General features: G+C 38.1%; 1 protein-coding gene across 8 annotated transcripts in view; it reads left to right on the top strand.

Annotated features, from left to right (window-relative positions):
* The first annotated feature begins 154 nt into the window (after nt 1-154).
* The window catches only part of Eya4 (EYA transcriptional coactivator and phosphatase 4), a 269,696-nt gene continuing 244,544 nt past the window's right edge, over nt 155-25,306 (top strand). For 2 of the 8 annotated variants that reach the window (XM_077802155.1, XM_026380610.2), the window contains exon 1: nt 1,515-2,042. The gene's annotated coding sequence lies outside the window, so the exon portion shown is untranslated. Of the gene's footprint in view, nt 1,218-1,311; nt 1,480-1,514; nt 2,043-25,306 lie in introns of those variants that run through there. The other 6 variants (XM_077802152.1, XM_077802153.1, XM_077802154.1 and 3 more) reach the window with 6 other exon arrangements.

Genomic DNA, 25,306 nt, shown 5'->3' with positions numbered 1-25,306 from the left:
TTTATCAGTTAAAATTTATAACCCAAACTTTTCCATTGCCTCTTAATTATTGTAGACAATGTCCCACTCATTAAAAACTACATTGTAACTACAAGTGTTCGGTATTGATTTTATTTTTGGAGGTCCTCATTTCAGTTGCATGTGACCAAGATGAAGAACAGAATGAAATATTTTTCTGAAATTTTCACAGTATAATTTACAAGTTAGTAGACAAAATGTTAAAATTTAGTTTATACAATGTTAAAACTAAATTTTCTTTGGGAGTCATTTCTTTTTTTCTTTTTTCTTCTTCTTCTATTTTTTTGGCAATGCTGAGGCTCAATCTCAGGGCAGTGTGCATGTTATACAAGGGCTCTACCTCTGAGATACATCTCCAGCTGCCTGATTGGGAGTAATTTTTATGAATTAGGCAATGTGCATGGTCACTGTTGAATCATGGGCTTTGTGGTTTAGAGACCACTGGGTTGGTTTCGGGGAAAGTTACTTAGGTTTCTTTGGGTTTTGGTTTCCTCATCTTTTACATAAGCTTAATAACAAAGACAACTGTAGAGTTGTTGTGAAAATTAAATGCACTCACATATCCCAGAAGTGACCAACACAATGACGACAGTAAATTCTCAATAAGTTAAAACACATTATCAATGTGACAAAGAAGATGCTGCTGAAATAAATAATAGGTTTTAGACAGAGATGACTAAGTGGAGATGAAATATATGGATTTACTTTGCTGTAGGCCCTGGTTATGTTATTTGTATGTGTACATAGAAAGTCTTAAATTCTATGTAGGTACCTAATGCATACGCAGAAGGCTTAGGCAAGAAATGTCATTTCAGCAATGTGCCTGGGGAAGCTCTGACGCTGCCTTGGAATTCAGTCTTAGTTGCCTGACCTTTGAGCGTCTGGGAGGGATGCCTATACCTGCACCCAGCGCTGGAGGGGGCCCAGGCCCTTCCCACCCCAGCCGATCTGCACAATGCTTACTCCTTCACAGCATACATCTCCGCAGAAAAGTTTATTATCTTCAGACAGTGAAAGCTCCCAAATCTGGTGAGCGTTGGCTTTTATTTTGCGTTGTTGCAAGGAGGCGAAGTCCCTTCTGTCTTCTCCCTTGGGGTGAGTGGCACGGAGTCCCGGCAGGGAGCCCGCAGTGGCCTACACCCTGGAGCCGGCTTGCAGGAGGGATACAGGCAAGTCCACGAACTGCCCCGAAGAAGCAGGTGGGGACAGACAGTGGTTCCTGCTCCCAGGGAGGGGAGAGAGGCCGCGGGTCCCTCCCCTCAGTCTAGAGGCTGCAGCAGCCCGGGGCAGGCCGGGTGGGGGTGGGGTGGGGCGGCGCAGAGGGCGCGGAGATTACCACCGCGCCACCCGGGACGCCCAGGGCCACAAGGCCCCGAGCGGACCCCACGCGAAACCGCAAAGGATGACAGCAGGCAGTCTCCCCAAGTCGAATATAAAAGAATCGGTCCCGCTCAAGCCAAGGTACCCGCGCGCCCAGCGGCCTGCCGCGAGGCCCCCAGTGGCCACCCGAGCCTGAAGTCGCTGGCTGCGACGTCCCCCCCACCCCCCGCCTCCAACTCCGCGCGCAAGTGCGAGGCTGCCCGCCGCGCGGCGCACGCTCGGGCCGCTCCCGGCTTCCGCGCAAAACTTCCATCCAGTTCACTTGAAGTTGTCGCTCCCTTAGAGAGGGGGAAGGAGCTTCGGGGAAAAGCTGGGGAGTGACGACTGCGGCTGCGGGGCGCGCGCTCCTTTTCTTTTCTTCTACTTTTCTCCCGGTCGTCAGTCCATAGTTTTGGCTCTTCCCCTCTCCTACTCCCCACCTCGGAGCCGGCTTCTCCCCACCGCCTGGCTTTCCCCCCACTTGTGTTCGCTGTTTTTTGGGGGGTGGACGAAGGGGATGTCCTGTTTTCACCAGAGACACGACGCGAAGAGGAAACTTAGACATTGGAAGGAACGAGAATAAATACCTAAACACGGACGGGAGGATCCGCGGCTGGGGCAGACACTTGGACTTCGGGATCCCGAGGCGATCCGGGCGACGGGAGGTGAGTATACCTCTTCATCCAACCTTATTAGCCCTACAGCCTGCGAGGGTCCATATTTGGAGAAGCCCCCAAACTCTTCCCTAAAAAGTGCGCACGACTGCAATGCGCTGAAGACAGAAGACTCGCTGCCGAGCAGTGTGTGGGCTCCTGAGCTCCTGAGCTCCTGGGGCACTCGAAGGGGGGGGTGTCTTATGCGGGGAGCCCAGGCCGCTTTAACTGCGGCGGTGCGCTCTGCTGGAGCAGAAGACCCCGATCCCAAAGGGTCCCCTTGGAGCCCGCTGTCTGCTGCAGGACGCAGCGCTACCGGCATGGAACCCGGTTCGCCGCGGCTAAGTCTGCCATAGGGTGCACCGCTCCTACCTGCACCCCGCCCCCGCCTCACAGAAACGTGCGCACCAGGGTCTCCCCTACATCCATCCTGTGACCTGTATTAGTTTGTAATGATCCCCTAGATGGCCCAGGCGCCTGGGTTTTCACGAGACGGGGTACTTGTGTAGATTCAGTGATTGTGCTCTAATTCTCAGGCACTCACCGGGCTTAAAACTGTGCCGATCCCGTGTTAATAGTTATGTGGCGTGGACCTAGTGGCTCCTGTACTTTGCCAGGGTCGGTGAAATTAGAGGCGCCTAGTCAGAGGAGTCGCGTTCATTGGCTCGGGACACAGATGCCGTGGAGGGATTATAACTTCTCCAAGAGAAGGGACCTGACTGGGGAGAGCGGGTTTGCTCTCCTTTCAACGCCTACTGGGTCTGGGGAGGCTGCTGGTCTTGAAAGGTTTCTTTTTTTTCTTTTTTTCTTTTTTCGCTTGGTGAAGCGGGATTTGGAGGTAGACAGTGTGCGCTCTTGTTTTATTCGGCGCCACACAGCAACCCGCATTTCAGCTTGGTAGCACTTTGAAGATTTTCTTTCCTTTGTAAATAAGATTCTGAGCAGCTCGGAGCGATTAGGGAAATTTGCGGATCAAGCTTCGAAGCCAAGCGATGGAAAAACTAGAGGGCAGTTTACTTTTTTCATCTCTTCCCTTGTTGGGATGGATGGCATTGTCTCCCTGCGCCCCCATCCCTCTTTCCGCTTCTCCTTGAAGGCTAATGGGGTTTGCGCTTTGGGGGACAGGGTGTGCGGGAGGGTGCCGTTTGGGGACTGTCCGCTCTTCTGTGGCCCCCCTGCACCTCTCCGCGCCACTGCTGAGCGGAGCGGGCGGAGTCATTCATGAATTTCAACCTGAGGGCAGCAGAGGAAGGTACGGGTCCCTAGGTCCTTTCAGCCAAGGTGCAAATAGTTCGCGGGCGTGTGTTTTGGTTTCAGACAGTTCCACGTGGAGCACCTCCGTGTGCGCGTGTGTTATGTACTTGATCTGCGAGGAGGTAACAGGAGTCTCGTGTTCAAACCCAGTGGGCCGTTGGCCATTAATTTGCTTTCCTGGCTGTCATTACAGACACTTCCAAAATCTGATACCTAAGAGAACCAGCAGGTTAGGTTTCACATTAAGAGCTCATACTTAACAGTTTTCTTTCTCCCTTACCCCTTTTGGCTTGGCACCCTGGGATCAACGTAATGTTGGAGCGAAATATATCTTCTCGAATATGGTGTTTTGTTCCTCTTCTCATCAGCGGCGGCTTTTTGCACCCTCGGGCGTTTGTCAGTTTCGGTGCGGCTCCTGCGGGATTTAGGTGGGAGTCTTCCGAGAGCGGTTAACAACCGCGGGCTCCCCTCGACAGCTTCTGAAGTTTCATTTACACGTTGGTGAATGACAGGATTGAAAGTTGAGGAAGGTTTTTTTTTTTTTTATTTTTGTTTGTTGGGTTGTTTCTTTATTTTATTTTTAAGATCTCCTCAACACCAGAATTGTGCTTGTTATCCTTTCCCGGGTAGAGCTTGGTATTAATCAGAAACATCATCTTTTTAATTATTGGTCTTAAAATGTTTTTGGCAAGCTGAGACCTGAAGAACCAAAAACTAGGGAAAGGAGAGACTCCTGAAACAAAATATCTGATATGTGGTATGGTGTATTTTAAGATTGCATTCAAAGACATTTGTGTGTTTTTAAAAACAAGATTATCCCCCCAAATAAAAATCAGTAGTGACAAAAGACAAACTGTTTTGCGTGGAGCGAGATTTACAGAATCTGAGTTTTATGGCGATTATCCCAAATGCACATATAACTACACCCACTTTTATTCTTATTATGTACCATACAAACAGTTTGTTCCACCTGATTAAAAGTTGTAAGTCTTTCAAAGTAAAACTATTTTAAAAAAATGATTGTAGGAGAATGTTAAAACTTTTGACAGTAATAGTTTTGAAAGTAATATAGTTAGATTAGCTGGAAACTCTTATTTTTTTTTTTTTCTCTCATTACTAGGGATGTGTCCTTGTCTTTTCTAATAGAGGAAGGTTTAAAATCAATTTGGCTTTTAAAAGTCTGTTTTCCTTTATAAATTGCCTGAAAATAAGTATGCTTATTTTAAGCACACTTAATAACGTTTTCAAGGCCATCATATTTAGAAGATGTTTCACAATTATAACTAAAGTAAATGATGTTATTCAATTCTTACCTTTTTATTACTATTAATTTTCATGAAAATTAGATAGTCAATTTCTCATTTCCCAAATGAAGTTTTATACAAGTATGTTTTCATACATAATATTTAGTATAAGTAATATGTTCAAGTTTAAAAATTAAAAATCCCTAAGATCTGTATACAAATAAATTGTCTGAGCTGGGATTGTGACTCAGTGGTAAGAGGCACTGGGTTTGATTCTCAGCACCACATATAAATAAATGAACAAAATAAAGGCCCCCCAACATCTAAAAAAAATGTTTAAATCATCTTAAAGAAAGTCATTAATTTTATTGAGAAATACACATGCTGGATTGTAGAAGAGTTCTAGAAGCTGGATTAAAAAATGTTGCTTTTTCATAAAACTTTTTTTTCAAAGGGTGACTGGCAGAAGAATGGTTTGTCATTTTGCAATAATTAATTTTTTCTTTTTATAAACTTCCTTTGAGGTAAAAAAAGAAAAGAAAAACAGATTCTCCCATTTCTGTTTCCTTTTATTTATATTGTGATTTGGGGTGTAAATAAATTTTACATAGCCACGGGAAATAGAGTGTCCAGTTTCATGTTTTCAGTCTCTGTTGCAAAACTCTCAATGACTGATGTCGTGTCTAAAAATATATTTATGGGGCTTGTTATTTCATTTTTAAAATTTCATGCAGAGGAATCAAATTTTTAGAAAGGTAAAGTGGTAGAAAACATAAAACTCTTTATATAAAAAGTTAGGATGTTGGAAAATTTACATTCTGACCTTCAGATAGTAAAATTGAACTTATTTTGCCCAGTGGAACCTTATGTTTTTTTTTTATTATTATTCAAGAATTCAAGAAGAGGGGAGATAATCCCTTTTGAGAATTAGTGAAGTGTTAAGTAATTTAAGAATGTAAGTATTTATTATGTTTTTCATTATCTTTTTTTCCTATTTAAGTAAATGCAAGAACACTAAACATTCAGTAAAAACAGGCCCCCTTTATAAGGAGTTTATTCACCATAGTTCAGTATTGCAGCTGCTGATCATATTTCATGGAGCTGTTAAAGCACTTAAAACCTAAAATTAGGTACTGTCTGGTTGTAAATATTTCAGGTCACTCATTTAAGAAATAAATAGAAAAGTGTGCTATCAAAACCAGGAGAGGATTTGAATCCTCTCATTGAGGAGCTGAACAAACCTCTGTCAAACACCTTGTTATTATTTCAGTGTGACTATAATCCTGACAGTTTCTTTTTCAAATGGATATTATCCTTACATATACTACATTCTTATAATGTGTCTCTCAGTAGAGTATCTTAAACTAATTGTATTCAGAAATACAGTTGGGGGATTTTATTACAGTGGTTACTAGGTGAAGGAAATCAACACCAGGGGGAATGGATAGCAGTGCAGTGTACCTGTTTCTCATGAATTTTTCCTGGTGAACTAAGAACCAACGTACTCTTTCAGGCATTTGCCCTCCAGATGGGTGAGATGCAAAGGTGTATTTTATTGTAGTACATGCATCAAAATTTGCAGTTAGATGTGTTTTACTATAAGGGGGGTATTGCATGTTCATTAAATTGTACATGGAGGCAACGCGGGTGTCATTTATTTTGAACTTGAGTGGAAGAAAATAAATAAGAGCCGCATATTCAAAAGGAGTACAAGCAACTTTGATTGCTTTTAAGAGGTTTGAAGACTTTGTAAGCATTACAGTCACTTAATATTGCTTGTGGCGCTCGCTGCACATTAGTGTATGCCTTGGTGATAGGTTGTTTATTGTGAAGTGTGTGATTCTTATCCTTTCCCCATCCATATGTTTACTAGTAAAGAGATACTGAAAGAATATATCACTATCCTTGCTCCCCTCTTTTCCTTCTTCCAGAAAGGGAGATGAAACTGATTAATTTAAAATAGTGTTTTTTGAGCCATCAAAATCACATTTGTGCGGTGGTTTAAGACACTTTCAGAGAGTACCTCTGAGTCTCACTGTAACCTTTTCTGTCATTGAAAGGTGCTAATTGATCTTAGCACTGACATAATAGTATAGTTTGATATTTGAAACCTTTCAGTGCTGGTCTGGCCCTTTTCTCACCCTGAGAGTTTAGTGCATGGCTGATGAAAAAAGCCACTATATTAAAATATCAGAATTTTTTTTCTACATGAAATATTTCAATAAAATATATTTATATTTTAAAACTTTTTATTTATATGTACTAATATTTTAGAGTACTTTTAGACCATGGAAGAAAGATCTACATTATCATGTTATGACTTTTAAAATATTTTTTCTCCATGAGTATTTTTTTTTAGGTTAGAATTTTTGAGTAAAGTCTAATTGCTGTTTATCACATTTAAATATTTTCAAAGTGAAGTTGCATTCCACCAATATGTAAGTGTCATGTTCATATTTCATATCTAAGGGTGCATTTTCTTATGTACATTCATATGTCAAAGTACATTCCTAAGTAAAAATGTCCAATTTAGTCTCTGGATAATTGTGATTTTGCTGTCTGTGCAAGTCATTCTATTTTCACGAGTAGTTATTGTCATAATGACATCCTAGTTTACATTTATTCAAGAGTTACTTTATGCAAAACATTATTTTAATTGTATTATGTGTAATCTTTTCAACTATACTATAAATTAGGTATTTTTAGTATCCCCATTTTACAGATGAGGAAGATGAGATCCAGTCATATAATGGTGTGGATTTAGGACTCCAACTTCCCACTCTTACCCTAACACCCTGTGCTTAAACTTAAGCTTTGTGCTAGTTTTAATAAAGCTTTGTGCTAGGTTTAATAAAAAAGACTTTTTTTATTAAGCATTGTACAAACAAAGCATTTTATATTTTCAGTTATTTAAAGATAACCAGATACTAGAAAAATGTTAAATTTCATATTAAACCTATAATTTTATGTAAATTGTTTATGACAAAGCTGCAAACATTGGAGTAAAAGAATTTTTTAAAGTACCTATTTAAAGAAACATTAAATAACAAAGAACAAGTGCTTGACCCATATAGCCAAGATAATGAAGGTTGATAACAAATGACTAAATTTGAAGAAATACTTTGCGGATGATGATTCCCAGTTATCAAGAACTTACAAGGAACTCTTTGGAATACTTAACCTACATCAAAAGTGTCCTTTGTTTTTCAAGCCTTATCTTTTGGTTTTACAGTTTTATTATTGTGTTAAGCCTGACACTGGTTAAAAATCTCAAATCAACCCTGTCACATTGAAGGAACTAGTAGGGGAAGAAGCATTAAAGAGTGCATAATGGATTTCTAGAGGTAGGCTTAAATGATAATGTGGTCGCCCATATTTTTTAAATACTTTCAGATTGTATGATTATCAGACTTTGTATTTTAAAGAATTGTCTCTAGGTGAGCACTCTTGTTTACCTATTAACAACCTGTTTTAAAATGTTGAAGTAGTTACAGGAGGCAGTGGCTTTCATTTTTACCTATTTATGAATTTAGCCACTTTCTTAGGCCCGTTTCTTCAAAGGAAAGTTGTGCTCACTAGAGAAGTGAGCCCCTTCTCTGTGTGCGTATGCCCTCTTACCATTGTTACTGCTGCTTGGCCAGATTTCTCTGGAAGTCTTCAAATGTATGAAATTTCCTGTGAAAATGTTATGTCCTTTATGGAAAGGGCACAACTCATAGTACCTGCTCTAGTATGTTAGTGTGTCATTACTAGAATGTAGTGGTGGCATGTCCCCATGGTCCCAGCTACTCTGGGTGCTGAGTCTGGAGAATCACTTGAACCCAGGAGTTGGAAGCCAGCCTGAGCAACATGTAGGGAAACTCCATCTCTTAAACACACAAACCACCCGTACTAGACAAATCAAGTACCATAAACTATCTCCCAGTTATGCATTAGCAACAGATCTGTTTACCTTTATATCACTTGAATATTCCTGTTAACCAGTTTTCAACTTCATTTTAACACTGAGAACATAAAAACTGGTCAGTATGATCCCCACATACAGTTTCAAGTCTGACTGAGGCACAGGATGTTTACCTGCAAAGGTTCTCTTGATTTGAGCAACTTTTCTTCTTTAAAGAATGAATGAAGGGGCAGGGATTGTGGCTCAGTGGCAGAGCACTTGCCTTGCACGTATGAGGCACTGTGTTCGATTCTCAGCACCACATAAAAATAAGTAAATAAAATAAAGGTAATGTGTCCATCTACAACTAAAAAAAAAAAAAAAAAAAAAAAAAAGAATTAATGAAGACACAACACACTGGCCTAAGTTGACATGAATGGATCTCCCCTTTCTGTTATTTTTTTCTTCTTTCTTTATAAAACAAAAACTGACATTTCTTCTGCAAGGCTACAATTAAATCATAAAAATTTACATTCATATGCTGTTAAGTTTAATTCTACTCACAAAAGCAACAGCATTAAGTTTGAAATTCTATCCTTAATCAAGTAGGTGTACCACACACAGGGAGGGCTTATTCTCCACAAGGTCATGTACACAATCCACAGACCTCTGCATATACTCAGAGGAGTGATCTACTCATTACATTTCACCTCTGACTTTGAACTCCCTAATGTTAAAGGATTTAAAAAGACCCCCATGTTCTGATTAAGAGATTGAATGTTTCTAACTTAATGTGTCCAGTATTGAAACTAGTTTGAAAATAGTATTGAAAATAGTAATGACTTGGAAAGTCAACAGATCTCAATCTATTTTTTTTCACTAAACTTTTATATTTGAATGAAAATGTATATTTATGTATAGTTCTGACTCTAGTAATTCTGGCTGTATTTAATCACAAGGTGGGTGAATCACGTTCACATTTTCTAGTCAGGTCTTTGAACAATCTCAAACTGTGCTTCTAATAGGTAACTATTAAGAATACAAACCTCAGTAGATGTATTAAGAATAGCATACTGAAATTTTTTTATATGAATGTTATGTATTAAGATGATGCTGGTTTATTTTTCTTAGTTGATCCACAAACAATTTTTAGTTTATGCCTATTTTTAATCCCCAGTGATTAACTTCAGTTATTAAGTGCTTCATTTATAAAAAATAACTAGCAAAATTCTGGGCTCTTGGAAAATGCTTATTAAATGCTTTTTGATTGTCAGTATTGCAAAAGATATGCAAAAATAAATGTGGGGTAAATAAACTTATTTTCCTGTTCTGTATAACTTTGAAGACTTTGAAACTCTTGATGTGTTGTTATAATTTTACATATCTTTTTCTGGAATGGTTAGCACAGTGAGTTAATCAGTGTAACCAAAGTTACAGAGTTAATCCTAAGGTATTCAATCAAATCTAGGTGGACACTTGACCTATGTCATCTTGGTCACAGTGTTGCCCATGTCATAGCAAGTAGGATGGATTATCTTGATATCTTTCTTTTGGACTATTCTGGATTGTGCTTAGTCTGTCTAAGATTCTCTCATCCCTAGAATGTTCAGCCATATTCATTCACAGTTTTTCTCAGGTCCTTTTTCAACTTATAAATCTTTAAAAGTTCTCTGCTGCCAACAAGGCGAATTGTGGAATTCCCAGCCTCATGCTGAGAACCTTGTTCAGATTGCTGGTCTCATCTCTCACCATCCACTTACAAGATCTCTCTGCTCCAGCCCTATGGAAAACTGCACTTCTCAAATACATCCTGGTCATTCCCACATTTTCTTTCTTTGTGCATATCTTTCTGCATGACGTCTCTTCTCTGCTCCTGTGACTTCCTTTTCTACTTCTTTATCAAGATTGAAGGTATGAAATGTGACCTCCTACTGAGGCTGAGTTGAATGTTTCCTTCTCTTTACCCCCAAAGCACCGGGTTTCTGCCTTTAGTCTAGCACTTGCCACATTGAAATGTAACAGGTTACATTAATCTAAATCTTGCTCTAGGCTGAGAATTTGCTGGAGGAACTAACTGTATGTGTCATGTCTGTATCCATAGTGCACTATACTCTACTTGACAAACAGTAAATAAGGGATCAATAACTTCCTGTAGAGAGAATCAGTAAAATAACTGAACGTGAGAGTAGTGTAGTGTCACTAGACATCACTGCCAGGAGACTAGAAACAGTAGAAAGAGCTGTGATTGTTATATCGTGGGAAAATCTGAAGAAGAGACTCAGGGATTTGGGATATTAATCCAGTAGAATTGCAGATCTGAATCTAAACCCAGGTTATGTAGGTGCAATATAGTTTTATGTATGTCTGTGCACATGTGTGTGTGTGTGCGCGTGCACATATGCTTGTTTGTATATAGGAATGTGTTTATTTCCCACTACTGGGAAGTCAGGGATCTAATGGATAAGCTAAGGATACTGAAAAAATCTCTGGACATATGGGTATTTCATGGAACATGAAAACTGAGACACCCAATTCTTAATACAGCATAGTGGTTAAGTACCATGAATTTGGAGCCAGGTTGCTTGGGTTCAAACCCCAGCTCTGACACCATGACACCAAATACTTTGTAACAGGAATGTTGCTTAAACTGATTTTGCTTCAGTTTTCTTATGTGTAACAGAACATACTTCATGGGTTTCTGATAAGGATTCGATGAGTACATATGTGTCATGCATTTAGCAAAATGATCAATGTGAGTATTTGTTATTCTGATTATGATTGTATGTCTTTCATCAAATTACCCAAAACGTTTCAGAGATTATTTTAGAGTTGAGTCTTTTTTTTTTGGGGGGGGGGGGCGGGTCACAGATCATGAACCATAAATTGAGTCCCTAGTGGGCCAAATTCAAATTTGGTACTTTCAGGTCATCTTGGCAAATCTGAGGCTGCATTTTAAGCCCCATAAAGGAGGACAAAGTGCTCAAAAATCAGTTTTAGCCATTTATATTGTGTGGTATTTCTTTTATCAAATATTTGCACATACAGTTACCTAAATATTTTTGGACTTTAGTCTATATGTTTCCTCAACTTCCTTGAGCAATTAGAAGCCTATTCTATTCTATGCTACATTGTTAATTTAGCCAATATTTAAATTTCCTCACTTTTTTTTTTTTTTTTTTAGTCTGAAGGTACTTATTACAATTCTTCATAATTTTTCTGGCTATTGGGCTTGATGAGCTCATTGTATACTTTTAAGAAAATTACTTCAGATATTGCTGATTCTTACCTTTGCATCCATAATAGGAGTTATGAGCATCTCTCTCTCTCCAGAACTTCTTATTAGATCCTTGGTTTAGGTAGGATGGGATAGAGGGAAAAAGGACAGTTAAACAGTTTAATGTCAAGGTCTAATTTCTACTGTTTACTTGGAACTACTACTGGCTACTTCTGTATAAAAATATGATAATATTAATGCTGTGCCTGATAATCCCTGGTGACCAATATATTTAGATCAGGATTTCACAGGCTCTGGTTATTAACATTTGGACTGGATAAATTTTTTATAGAGGGGGTGCTCTCCTGAGCATAGTCAGGTGTTTAGCAGCATCCGTAGTCTCTGGGTACTAGAATCCAGTAGTCTGCTACTACAGAGTAACAATAACTTCTTCAGACACTGTCAGATGTTTTCTGGATCCAAAGTTCCCCCAACTGAGAACTTGTAACATGAGCAGATCTTAATATCACTTGATATAGTCGAGATTCCCAGGGCTCTGCATAGAAGGATTGTTCTTTTTCCAGTCAAGTGTGGAGAATCCTAATACCTTCCTCTCAAGTTTAAACATGAAATCAAACAGTTCTCATTGGTCTGTGTTGATGGATTAACTTTATACAGAGAGAACTTATAGATAAGATTTAGACAGGCTGACCATCTTCAGCATATTTTCCTTTTCTGAAAATAATGTATGGCAGGGAGCAGAATGCCTGGAAAAATATATAGGAAGTAAGTATTTTAATCACCTCTGTGTCTATTCTTACTTTTTACTGTTATTTGTTAGTAGGTACTTTTGAGTCTTTTTTTTTTTTTTTTGATAGTGAAAATTGCCTGTACTTTTCCATAGACAAACATTCAGTAATAAGAAACTTATAGACAGCTTGTTTGATTGGGAAGGATAAAGTTACTGATAATCACCACTGTCTACGTTAAAATAAGTAGCTTAATTATTTGTTCATTTGTAACGAGAAGTTTTCACACGAGGCTGGAGGTATATAGTTCAGCGGTAAAGTGTTTTTCTGGGATAGGTGAGACCCTGGGTTGGATCTGTAACACTGAAGGAAAGAGAGAGAAGAGGGGCCCAAGTGGGGGAGGGGGGATCTGGAGAGAGGGAGAGAATTCCAAACCTATTTAATAACATTTGTACAACCCTGAAAAAAGTAAATATGAAAATGTTGCATATAAAAACTCTGTTTTGGCAAATTATGTGATCTATACTTTTATGTTCTAATTCTATTGGGTTAATGTTAACATATATAGTTTATCTAAAAACCTATATTCAGTTGACTGTAAGTAAATATCAATGTAGTCTGAGTACTACTGCTGCCCGATTTAGGTGCATGTTTGAAAGATGATCCACAAATTAATAGAAAGTAACAAAAAACTTTAAACGCAAGGTGAGATGATAACTTTGCACACATGAATTTTGAATTGATCATGAAAATTCTTTTCAGCTGTGAAACATTAGTATTCTAAGTACATGATTACACTTACATTCTTAGGCGCTCAGAACAGTAGATGAACTTTTTTATTTCATTAGTAATTGTAAAGATGCTTAAAAGTGCACACATATGTTGTCTAACTTAGTGGTTTTACTTTAATTCTATCAGGCAAATAATCATGTTGCATCGAAGTGATCAGACTGATCTAAGAATCTCACATCATTCACTAACTCATATTCAAGTAATCAAAGTAGAGTCTTTTTCTCTCTCTCCTCCCTCCTATGATTTATGTTTTAAGTTTTGAAGTATATTTTTAGGGGAGAAAGTGGATGAAAATACAGCACAATGTATGAGACCACAGTGTCTTTCTCAGAGCAGCAGGACCTTGCACAGCTGCTTGTTAGCAGAAAGATGAAGAGGGTGTTGGGCAGCCCAGGGGCCATAGCAAGGCAGCTGGGCCAGGGATGGTTTAAGTCAGGGCTTTGCAGAAAGTAGAGGAGAGCTCTGTTCCTTTTATTGACTGGAAGCCCAAGGAGACATAGCGGACCTCACCTCATGCCCAACCAGGTCCTTTATGCTGGACACTAACAGGAAATCTGGGAGTCCCTTAGTCACTGGAGAATGGCCCCAAAGCCAGAGGTTCTGGTTTTCCACATGAGCAATTCCGTTGTTCATAAATCAAGAAACACCCCCAGAGTAGTTACATCACATATCTACTTTGTCAAGTTGATTATACTGTGGGTCTGAATGTGGTGACACCTATTTTTATGATTGTTTTCTGGCTTGTGATGTAATTCTGCAGTTTGTGTTTTGCTGGGGTATTCTCAACGCCCCCATCCTCCACTGTCCCAGCTCCCTTAGCCTACCTGTACCTTACTCTTATGCTGCTTACCTTGATAAAAAACCTACTCATCTCTAAAGGGTTATCTCAAATGTCACCTCCTCTGGGAAGCCTTCCCTAGGGCTCAGGCAGGATTAATTCTTTTCTCTCTGTAATGCCATAGAACTTTATTTGGGCTATTAGTATAACAGCACATTGTGTTTGGGGTAATTACATATGAGTCTGTCTTCTACAGAGATTCTGAATTCACTGAGGGGAGAGACCACATCTTTTGCCCTTGTAGCCCAGAAGGCTGGGCTTGATTGATATTAAGTAACTGCAGTATTGCAATGAACATTTTTAAAGGACAGGAGTGCAAAGCCAGACATCCACAAAGAATGAATCCTGTTTACATTTTAGAAAACTGATTCTCTTTTGCTTATGGTCATGAACGCAATTTATTGGTTATTTTTCTACTTTCACTTATGTAAAGCTTCATTTGTAGCAAAGTATTACTGATTTTGTAGTGGAAGAAAGACATATCCAGCGCAAACTGGCATTTTTAAATAAACTGAGATTGAAAAGCAGATTTCTAGTGGAGGCTTATGGTCTTCATACTCCCACTTTCCCCCAGAAACAAACAGCTTCTATGGTTGCTTTCTGCTGAGATGAATTTCATGTTATTTAAAGAACTTCTCAATTCTTAGAATTAAGGATTTTGTCTGAAAGGAAGCATGTTCTGCTTGTGTTTTTGTCATTGTTTCAAGATGTGCAGATCAAAAACTCCAAGATGTATCTGTTGCAAGTTTATGTGGTCTTTTGGTGAGAGAAATTAGGTCTTTTTTTTTTTTTTTCAGGCACAATTGAGGAAGAAGAAATTTTTGTTTAAGTTTCTGGTGGTTTGTTTTCAGGCATTTTCCACTCAAAGATGAGCAAGACCCTTCAAAACCACAAACTTGCTTATTTAGGGGGGAAAAAGTCCTTTCTATGTCCAAAAATAACATTAAATTAAGATTTTTGTTTCCAATCATTTCAGAAATTGTGGCTTTATTTCCTTGTCTGAGTCATTTTTGGATGAAGTAAACCATGATGAAGCAAGTTTGCTCTGTATTTTAGTAGGTCAAATTATTAATCAGAGTCTGAGCAGAAGGGGAATCTAGCTTAAGCCCTCCATTTTGCAGAAGAGATGCCCCATTGAGTGACATTTACTGGGTTACTCAACATGAAGCAGAAGAGCCCGGTGTCAGAGACACTCCCGTGCTCCCAATTCCCACCTTGTTGCCTTTATTTCTCTTTCTGTGTGTCAGACAAAGCCTGGAGTCAAGGCAAAGACTGGAGTCAAGACTACCTTTGTGTATGTCTGGGTGCTGCCACTCATCCGCCTTGTAACCTAGAGCAAGTGATTTTTCTGAGCCACAGTGAGCTGCAGTTCTGGTAGGTGTGGATAGCAAATAGTACCTGTTTCACCGAGTTATGGGAAGGAATAACTGAGTTCACAGAGGAAACATACTTGCCTGCTTTAAAGTTCAGTATATATGTTGAACTAATTTTTAAAAATAAATTGATAAGTGCATCTTTATACAGAAAAAAAGAAAAGAAAGAAAGAAAAAGGGGGAAATTCATGCTGCAAAAGCAAGCTTTTTTTTTTTTTTAAATCAGTCATTTTTCTTAAATGAAGGAAGGAATTCATACTTTGTATAACATGTAAACAGACATAGTGGGGGTTGCCTTTGCGAGGAATAACTGGAAGGTGGCAGGAGACAAGATTCCTGAACGTAACCCTTTATTTTAGACTGTTTGTTGGCAATCTGGTTTGATTATTCAATACAAATTCATCAGCTGTCAATTTTTGTATTTTACTATATTTTTCATTTGGTATCATAAAATGTTTATTGAAATTCTTAGGAGAAATGGTTTGAACTCTGATTTGATTGATGAAATTATATTATTCTATGAGAGCCTACTATGTGCCAGACACACTTCAAAACACTTTATAGCATATAAAGTTGTAGGATTATATTAATTTAAATGATATTGCTTTATTCTGTGTTGACAAATATTTCTATATATCAAAATATTGACCATGTCATATCAATTATGAATTTGTAAATCTGATATTATTGTAATCTGTTTAATGTAAAAATTAGAATTAATTCATCAAAATACAGAAAACTGCTACTCAAGTACTGGCTAAAAGTAATGTGATACATAAAGTTCATATAATGAAGTATATTAATCTGTTGGCTTTTTAGTTAGATTCTTATATAAAGGAAATTCTATATCCAGACTATTTAGTTCCCATAGTTCTGGATAATTGACTATGGTTAACTTTTAGTGATTATCTAGTACCTTTAAACAAAAATCCAACTCAAAATAGCTAACGTATTCCTCTGGCATTAGATAAATATGGCTATCAATTTTTGTGGGATTTTTTTTCCTACAGAATTTCCTGTTATTTTAAGGGATTCAATAGGACTTATACACATAAAACTGAAAATTATATTACTATAGGGAAACTGCTTTGTGCCTTTGAGAAGGAACTCTCTTGCTAACTTAAGGACTATATGTGTGTAGAATAGCTAACTTTTTCCTCCCAAGAAATGTCATGCATGCAGTTAAAACACTCTTAAATTGATTAAGGATTTGTTATGTATTTCCAGAAGCACTCAAGAGTACTTTTATGGTTATAAGAGTAGAGTGCATTAGAATGCCAGAAACCAGCGAATACGCTAGAGGCCTTCAAAACCATGCCCAACATTCCTGACTTTACCATATAAACATGTGGAGCAGCCTGGAAAAACAAAACAACCGTCCTTCCCCCATGGTAGGTGAGGCCCACCGTGATAACACTTCAACTGGCTTGAATATTAATTTGATACTTTTTGTGTTAGAAGTAATTTTTATTACCTAGCAAATGGAATAGAGAGGTAATAAATATGACTGATACTTATTTCTCAAGTAAAGTATTGTTTTACATCAGGTCCAACTAGTTACCTTTATTCTTTTTGGAAAGTGTATTATACAACTACCATGGTATTTTGCCTATTAATCAGGAAGCTGAAAAGCATTTTATAAATGTTGAATCAAAACTCTCACTGCTGTGAGGGAATTAAATTTCAAGCAATATACTCCTTTTATGGGGTGAGAAACTGAAGTATGGAGAAATTACAAGGTTTTCCTAAAGCTGTGCATTGAGTCATGGTAAACGTAGAAATTGACGATTTTGTTAGCCTGACTTAATCTGGAACTTCATGAATTTAAAGTTATACATTTCCTGACATGTGTCTCAGGAGTTTTTAATGTAGTAATTTGTCTTTGTTCATTGATGAATATATTTTAAAAGAATCAATGTTTTGGTGAGAAGCAGCTTTAGGAATTTTAATATCATAAATCTGTATATCGAAGATACTTTCTTCAAAGAAACTCAATTCATTTTTTTCACTATCATAGCAAAGAAATTAAAACATCAAAACAAAAAGATTGATTGTACAAGGTATGGGCTGTGTTGTGTTCATGCACAGCACCTGAAGCTCCTTCAGGAGCAGGTGTAGCTTGTTCAAGTGCTTGAATAAGAACTTGGTTGAAGGAAGCCCTAGGTAGGACAGGCACATAGAGTGGTGACCAGGAAAACCCACATGTCTCATTTGGAACATCTGAAGGACTGCTGTCCCCAACTCCTGCTGCTGGGTGTCTTTGCATTTGGTTGATTCAGGAGGAGGTGAATTATTCTACTTCTTATTCCATCTTCCTGAGTTTCGGTTTTCACATTTAAAACTCTTATTTATTGTGTCTTTTTCTTACTGGTTTAACCAGTATTTTCCCTACCTTTCTTCACCCTCTTCATTCTTTTCCCCAAGTTTGAAGGGTCATATTTAAAGCAAATAGTCCTTTCAAGATCAGACCTCACCCCTCCTCACCTCTCACTATTTCTTTATAGTAACAGAAGAGCAGGGTCTATAAGTAACTTCAAATGAGGGGTCTCTGGCACTTCCCCAGGCACGGCCCCCTTGGGGTACTCTACAACAGAGTCTCCAGAGAACGCTGGGGTGCCCTCTCCACCACCCACTGTCACTGAGGGATTAGTGAACGACTTCTTCCGTTTATTTTCTTGTTCTTTTCTTTCAGACGTGGCTTCCGCTTATGTAGCTCCCCAGTTCTTCCCTTGGAAAGTGCTTTCCCCAGGAGGCTTTGTGGGCCCCAGAGCAGTTTTGCACCCCCTGGAGCCCAACTCACAGCCTGGGCACATCCAAGTATTAGACAAACCAAACAGTCTTGTAGCTTAAATATGATTTTTTTTTTAAATTTACTTTTCCTGAAGAATAATTCAGCTTTAAACAAAGAAGCAAACAAATAAAACCTACAGTCTTTCCCACAGGAGAATTCTTACTGCTTTCAAAATTTATTGTCATTGATTATCATTTCAACTAATTAGTTTTCCTTCATATTTTTGTCAGGGTATAAATGTGATACTTTACCATAAGTTAATGCTGACCTTCATTAATATAATGTCAATGTGACTTAAAAATAATGATGCACTATGACCTCGTTCATATCTACCTTCCATTTATTATATTTCCTAGGAAACTATGCTTTTGAGGCTGATTGGACTCTCCCATAATCTCTATTGAGAAACAAAGATTTTTGTTTTTTTTTAATAAAGATGTGGTCTGATTAACCAAGGGTACTTATGGAAAACATGACTTAGGGGGTGACATGAGTAACAACTTGTTTGTGGTATCTGCCAAACATACGAAAACAGGATTCAGTTTATGCTTTATGACTCCAGCAGGCAGACCAGAAAGTAGAAGTTGTGAAATATAAGTTTTTTGTTTGCTTTTTATTTTATTTTTTTGGTTGCAGTTGGACACAATGCCTTTATTTTATTTATTTTTATGTGGTGCTGAGGATTGAACCCAGGGCCTTGCATGTGCTAGGTAAGCACTCTACTGCTAAGCCACAACCCCAGCCCTGAAATATAAGTTTTTAAAGTAACGTAAAAATAAAAGAAAAGAAAGAGAAGGCCTATTACTTAGGCCAAGGAGCTCTAAGTAATATGCCTTCAGAATCATGGGATTACCCTGTAAATAACCCTCCTATTTCAGTGTTCCTCCTGATTCCAACATAAAGAAATAGAACTGTGTGGGTTCCATTTACATTCATATCCATTCATTCTCCCTCTCTCTTTCCTTCTCTATTCTTCTCCCTTTCTATCTTCCTTTTACTCCCTTCCTGTTCAAGTTTGCCCTTAAAATTAAAACAGTCAGCAGGAGCAAATGGCAAATGGAGTTCAGCCACAGCTGCACATTTATTTGAGGCATTGCTTTCTGAATCTTATTTTAACCCTTAGAAAGTTCTTTGTATCTTTACATGCTAAAATGGCAAGGTTATTTATTTATTTATTTATTTATTTATTTTAAATAAAGTTGACTCGACTCTGAATGTCCATGAAAGCCAAGAAAGATAGATGATTTTTAGACTCTAATGCTACAGACATTTTCTTAGAGGAAAGAACAGGGCAATGACTTTTATACTGTATTTGCTACCAGGAAATTTATTGAAAGGAAAGAAGATATTCAAATATTGACATATGTCTACATTAAAAACCTGGACTAAGGAAATTCTCAGGAGGCTGAAATTTTAGGAAGATCAAGAGCATTATATTTAATTAAATCATTAACTGATATTCACTATAAGCAAAATTAAAATCAATAACTTGACTTAGTTACTCCCTGGAGCTCAACTCATGTTTACTTTGTTATATTGGAGCTCTCTCCTGCCATAATCAAAAATATGATTTTAATGTGTGATATCTTAATTCCTGTGAAACTGATGTCATGAAAAAAATGGAGATGAAAAGATATACTGGTGTTTTTGCTGTCATTGTCTTCACTTATGAAGAACATTTACCCTCGAGTTCACAAATTTTTTCTTTAGCTGTATCTAATTTGCTATTTAAGTAATTCATTCATTTCTTTTCAAAAATTTAAGTGCATTTTTTTTAAAAAAAACCTGATTATATAGTTCTTTTCCAAATTTTGCACTTATGTGTGGTCCCTTTAATTTTGTTCCTATTTCTTTTGACTCTATAATCCTCTAAAGTATCCTTGAAATAGAGTGCTTTTTGATTATTCTATCATCTAAATTCTTACTTGTGTAATTCTCCTGTTATTGCATTTGCTGTATACACAGTGCTTTTTTTTAAAAAAATGTAGTTTATAATTTTTAATCAATTTCTTTCTGAATTATTTGTGTACTCTAGAATTTTGCATTTGCTTTCCTTGAAGTCTGGGGATTTCAAGCCTGTAGGTCAGTCTTGATTCTGTTTTATTTTTGTGTTTGAGGTTTTAGATACTATGCAGTGAAAATTTAGAATTTACATTTGTTTAAGGCTGAAGTTTTGATTTATTTCAAGTTCTTATTTTCTTATATTCCCTTTCCAAATGCTCCATCAAACAGCCAGCATTATTGCAGAGCCTGAGGGTGGGCTGAGTTTTCTAACAAGCTTTTAAAAACAAGCTTTTCTGACTCCTTCTTGTGTGAATTGATTCTTGTTTTTGCATCCTGCCCATCTCCAGAAAGGAAGATAAAGGCAGCAAAAACAAAAGCAAGAATGCAAATGTAAACACAAATTTTCCTCTCAACTTTTCCACATGACCGATTTCTCAGGAAACACACTACATTCCTGAGAAATTTGCCATATGCAAAATGAATCATATTTGTCTTACCAGTGAAGCCGTATATTTTCTATGTCCTACTGATTGAATTCTCATATTGTCTCTTGTAATCTCCTCTTCTCCAGGCTTTGAGCCATAACATCAGTCCAGCTCCTTCTAACTTCTCACTTGGAACATGGCAGCAGCCTTCTAAGTTGCCCTTAACTCTATGTACTGATCATCTTATTTTTCAGAAATCCAAAGTTGATTTGTTTCCCTAATGTTATCACATAAACCATTTTTATTTGAGGTTTAGGGCTATCAAAATGTAGTGATAACCAATTGTTTTTATTCCTTAATATTTTATGCTTTACTCCTGATTTTATCAATTTAAATCTTGGTAACATCTCATTAATATTGATAGCTTATTCTTCTCGTGCTTTTGTTTTCCCTTCTTTCAACACATACCCAACTACAATCCTGTTATGGACCATATCGTTATCACAGTATTAAAGAAACCAGTCACAACTTTGACATTATGTAGAATAACAAACTGAAAGTGGTAAATGCTAAAAACTTATGTTATTACTCACTTTGCAAGCTTCATCTGAGTTCAGAGGATCGGTAAGACTGGTAAATTTGACTACTAATAAAATATCGATGATTGATGCAGCTCTTAGAAATTGCTAATTGCTATAAGCTTAACAAGTGAGCAGCGTTAAAATTCATTATATTTGTGCAAGAAATTACATAGGTTTTAATCTATGGACAGTAAAGAATATTAATATCTTTTCATTTAGTATATGAAGAACAAAATATAAGTGCAGAGATTATTTTCCATGCTCACTGGTAATCAAAGTGTGTGTGTGTGTGTGAGTTTTTAAATACTTTATTTCACTTAGTCCTAGTGAAATATAAAGCAGAGGTTGGTATTATCCCTATGTTGGGGATGAAGAGAATGATATTTAGGGAAATCAATAAGCTTTCCCCAGTCCTGCAGTTACTCCGTGTTAAAGCAGGAATTCACATGCAGAGTTGTTACGTGGAGTCTCCAAATTTATGTTCCTCCTGACAGAATTCCCTTTTATATTGCTAGGGTTTTAGGCGTTAAATACTAAACTTGGGAGAGCTATTCTTAAATTGTTTCAGAATGTGACACATTTTCCTCAGGAGGGGCATAAAATCATCAGATGTGTGTTAAATAATATATACAGTCACTTAGTCTTCATCAAAAAAGGCTCTTGGTTACATAGAAGAGAGATTTATGGCTAAGGAAAAAAAAAAAAAAAAACTGCTTCTGAGAAAGGCTTGAATGTTTTCTCTTCTGCCAGGCTGGAAGATAATCAGTGGTGCCATTACAGTATATGCAAAATGCCCAGCAGTATAATTTCAGAGTACTAGTGAGAGAGGAGGCAGTGTGAGAGAAGGGCAGATGGTCTTCAGAACATGGCTGAGCGTTCATGAAGTCAACAAAAATTACTCAGGCTCTGCATTCTTTCAGATGTCTCTCTGGGACAATTCAGTTTTAACTACTTCTGTGTTTTCTAGGCTAAACACCATCAGCAATTAGCAAGAATGAACAAAACAGAAAACCTTGGCTGGACCTGCCTGTCAAAAGTCCAAATGATCATAATTTATAATTTCAGAAATATTTTTTCTACCAAGTGAACTTATAAAGATGACCTACATAATTAGCATGAAGTTGAGCTTGTTGAAAAATTTTTTAGCATGAGAAATATTAATCTGTTATTTAGTATTATTGTTACTTATTATTATTTTGTAGTGCTGGGGATCAAACCCAGGATCTTATACATGTAAGGCAAGTACTCTACCATTGATTTACACCCTAGCCCTAATCCCCTTAGAATTACTATTTAAATATTTTGTGTGAAATGAACCATTTCACCAAATCCGTCTTCTACCTTTATAAATAGTTTAAAAATAGCTCAGCCGCTAGTTTGTAGCTTGGCTCCATGAAAGGAACTTGATGTCAGGTAAGGTGCTCATTACTATTCATCCAGATCTGTTTCTTGGACACCTGTGCTGTTTTCCTTTTTACGGGCAGGGAAGAGAGTCACGTGCATGGTCAAAGAATGATCATCTCTGCCTCTCCTAACAGTCAGCCATAGAATTGGAGCTCCGTGTTTGTGCCTTTGGCTTCTCTCTCTGGCATGCTGCCTGAGCAGTTGGGGCCAGCTAGTGGCTGACCCAGCTTCACAGCCCCATTAATGTAACATGGAGGGCACTGTAGGTAACTAGGTGCAGAGAAGCTATAAAAACACTGCTGCTCCCAGCCATATTCTCTCCAGAATGCAATGAGAACTTAAACTGATAGACTTCCTATACAATTGTGTTTTATATTAGGCAACATGCTTAATAAAGAAGAAAAGTTGAGTCAAGATTTGGTGATAGCCATGTAATCCAAGGAAGAATTGGGCAACCAGGCATCAGGAAGAGAAGAAAATAGACTTTAGGGCTGACAGGATCCAAGTGCTTAGATTTTCCAGGGCTTTCTTGCCATCTCATTTTTGCTCCTCTTGGGTGAGTTCCCTTCTGTCTCTCCCTCCTGACCAGCTTTTTCCACATGGTGAAAAGAGCTCCCAAGTTTTACAGTGTGTAGAGGTTTTGCCATTGAAGTAGTAACTTGAAATTTTCCCAGGCCCATGTTCTAAAGATGAATCATCAGATACAAGTAATTTGGTATAACCGGAGACACCTGGAAGAACCTATGTATTGGGTTAAACTGAATAAAAATCCACATGATGTATATGTATGTAAGTGTGTGTGTGAGTGTGTGTGTAATGTGTATAATATACTCTAATGTGAGCAAAACTCAAGTTTTGATTTTACAAAATATGCTTCTGAAAATTTATTATCAGTTTGAAAATCCAAATGCCTAGATGAACTATTCTGAATGTTTGAATGTAATGCAGGGGGACCTTACCATGGCCCAAACAATTCCTCAGGTGCAAAGATTCGTCGCAGTCCCGCCTAGCTTAAAGGGACTGTATCAGAGGTCATGGGTAGGACTAACCAGGTACATACTTCCCCATCCCAGGATCTGAACATGGACTGAAAAAAAAAAGGGTAGTTGTGGTCTTTAATTTTTTTTCCTAAGGATATAATAGGTGATTGGAGCTAGGAGTCGGGGGTGGACATAGAGTCTCAGTCAGTCTGTCTCTCTCTCTCTCTCTCTCTCTCTCTCTCTCTCTCTCTCTCGTTTTTCCTGCAGTAAGAGGTAAGGATAGCTTCAACTGTGCTTGCATCCTTCCAGACACTCCTGATGTAGATACAGCCTTTAGCTGCAGGTTAGTGTGATGGTGAGACAGGGAGAGAGAATGGCAAGGGCAATGAACAGGGACTATGGGAGAAGGAAGAGGTCTTGCTCAGAATTTACACTTTGGCTAAGTGGCCTAGGGAACAAGTACACCAGTCTCCCCTGTGACCCTTCAAGGGACATTTTGGCAGAGGTGCACTAGATACTACAACAGCTGCAAGTAGGACCAATTGAAGAATTTCTGGCTTATCCTGGGGGTGGAGGAAACTCTGAGCGTAAGAAAGTGTAGTTAGACCTACACTGCAGAACTGTCACTCTGGCTGCATTGTGACAAGTGATTGCCAAGAAGCAGACTTGGAGGGAAGGAAACTGTTAAAGAGCTGTTGCTGCCCCTGACCAGGCAACGAATGGCCCATGATGGCCTGGACTCTTCTAGTGGCAGGGTGGAGAGAGAAGCACGGAGGGATTCAAGTGTGCCCTGAGATATATCGAGAAGACATGGTGACTCCCATGATGTGAAGAGTGAGTGGCAAGGAATCAATGACAAAGCCCAGGTGTCTGGCTTTAATGGTGGGGGAAGGCAGTGCCATTTGTGTGTGCACAATCCAGAGGTGCCAGTGTTCCCAGGTGCAGCTCTGTCCTCTTCCCACACCAGCTTTGGCAGAGCAGTGAGATCCTCTTCATATCCATGCTTCAGCCAGAGTTAGGGGTCATCTAGTTTTTATTATAAAGAGAGAGGATTAACTTCATATCACAGAATCTCCTCCATCCTTTTATCATTCTCTAAGGCTGTGTCCATTGCTGTTTCTACCACCTGGACAAGCCTGCTGTTTCCGAATGTCTGAATATTGTCTTTAAATTCTATACATATGTGTATGTGTGTATCATATTATATATCTGAATTAGAAGAATGGTTGAATTTTTTACTCCAATTTTCCAAATGTTTATATCTCACTTCAGCAGAGTTAAAGAAAAGGATATGATGCATGGTCTCTGTATTGAAAACCTAACTGCAGGAGTGGCTAAGGTTGCTCTCAATCCCCTTTAAAATTCACCTTTTCTGGGAGAATGGCCTTGAGATAGAGCCGGGAACTAGATTACTGCCTCATAAAACAGCATGAGGTTACTGTTATTCCTTAATTTTATACTTTTATTATAAGGTAATACTTTTCTTACTTGATTTGAAGAATGTTCTCATCCTCTTCTCATATATTTGTGAAAACTAAATGTTAAAGGATTTAGTCTAATAACCACTGCTAAATTATGATGTAAAATAACACTGGGCCTGCAATTAGCCTAGGTAGTTTTACTTGGTTCAATAATATAAAAATCACTAGGCTCATAATATTTTAGTACCTTAGCCGGTTTGGCAAAGAATGCAATTCATGTTACTTTTGAGAGTCAAACTAAGTAACAATTAATCTATATTTCA

The sequence above is a fragment of the Urocitellus parryii genome, chromosome 8, assembly GCF_045843805.1.
Source record: "Urocitellus parryii isolate mUroPar1 chromosome 8, mUroPar1.hap1, whole genome shotgun sequence".
Taxonomy (NCBI): domain Eukaryota; kingdom Metazoa; phylum Chordata; class Mammalia; order Rodentia; family Sciuridae; genus Urocitellus; species Urocitellus parryii.
The sequence above is the reverse complement of the archived record's forward strand: the minus strand, read 5'-3'. Positions and strand labels throughout refer to the sequence as shown.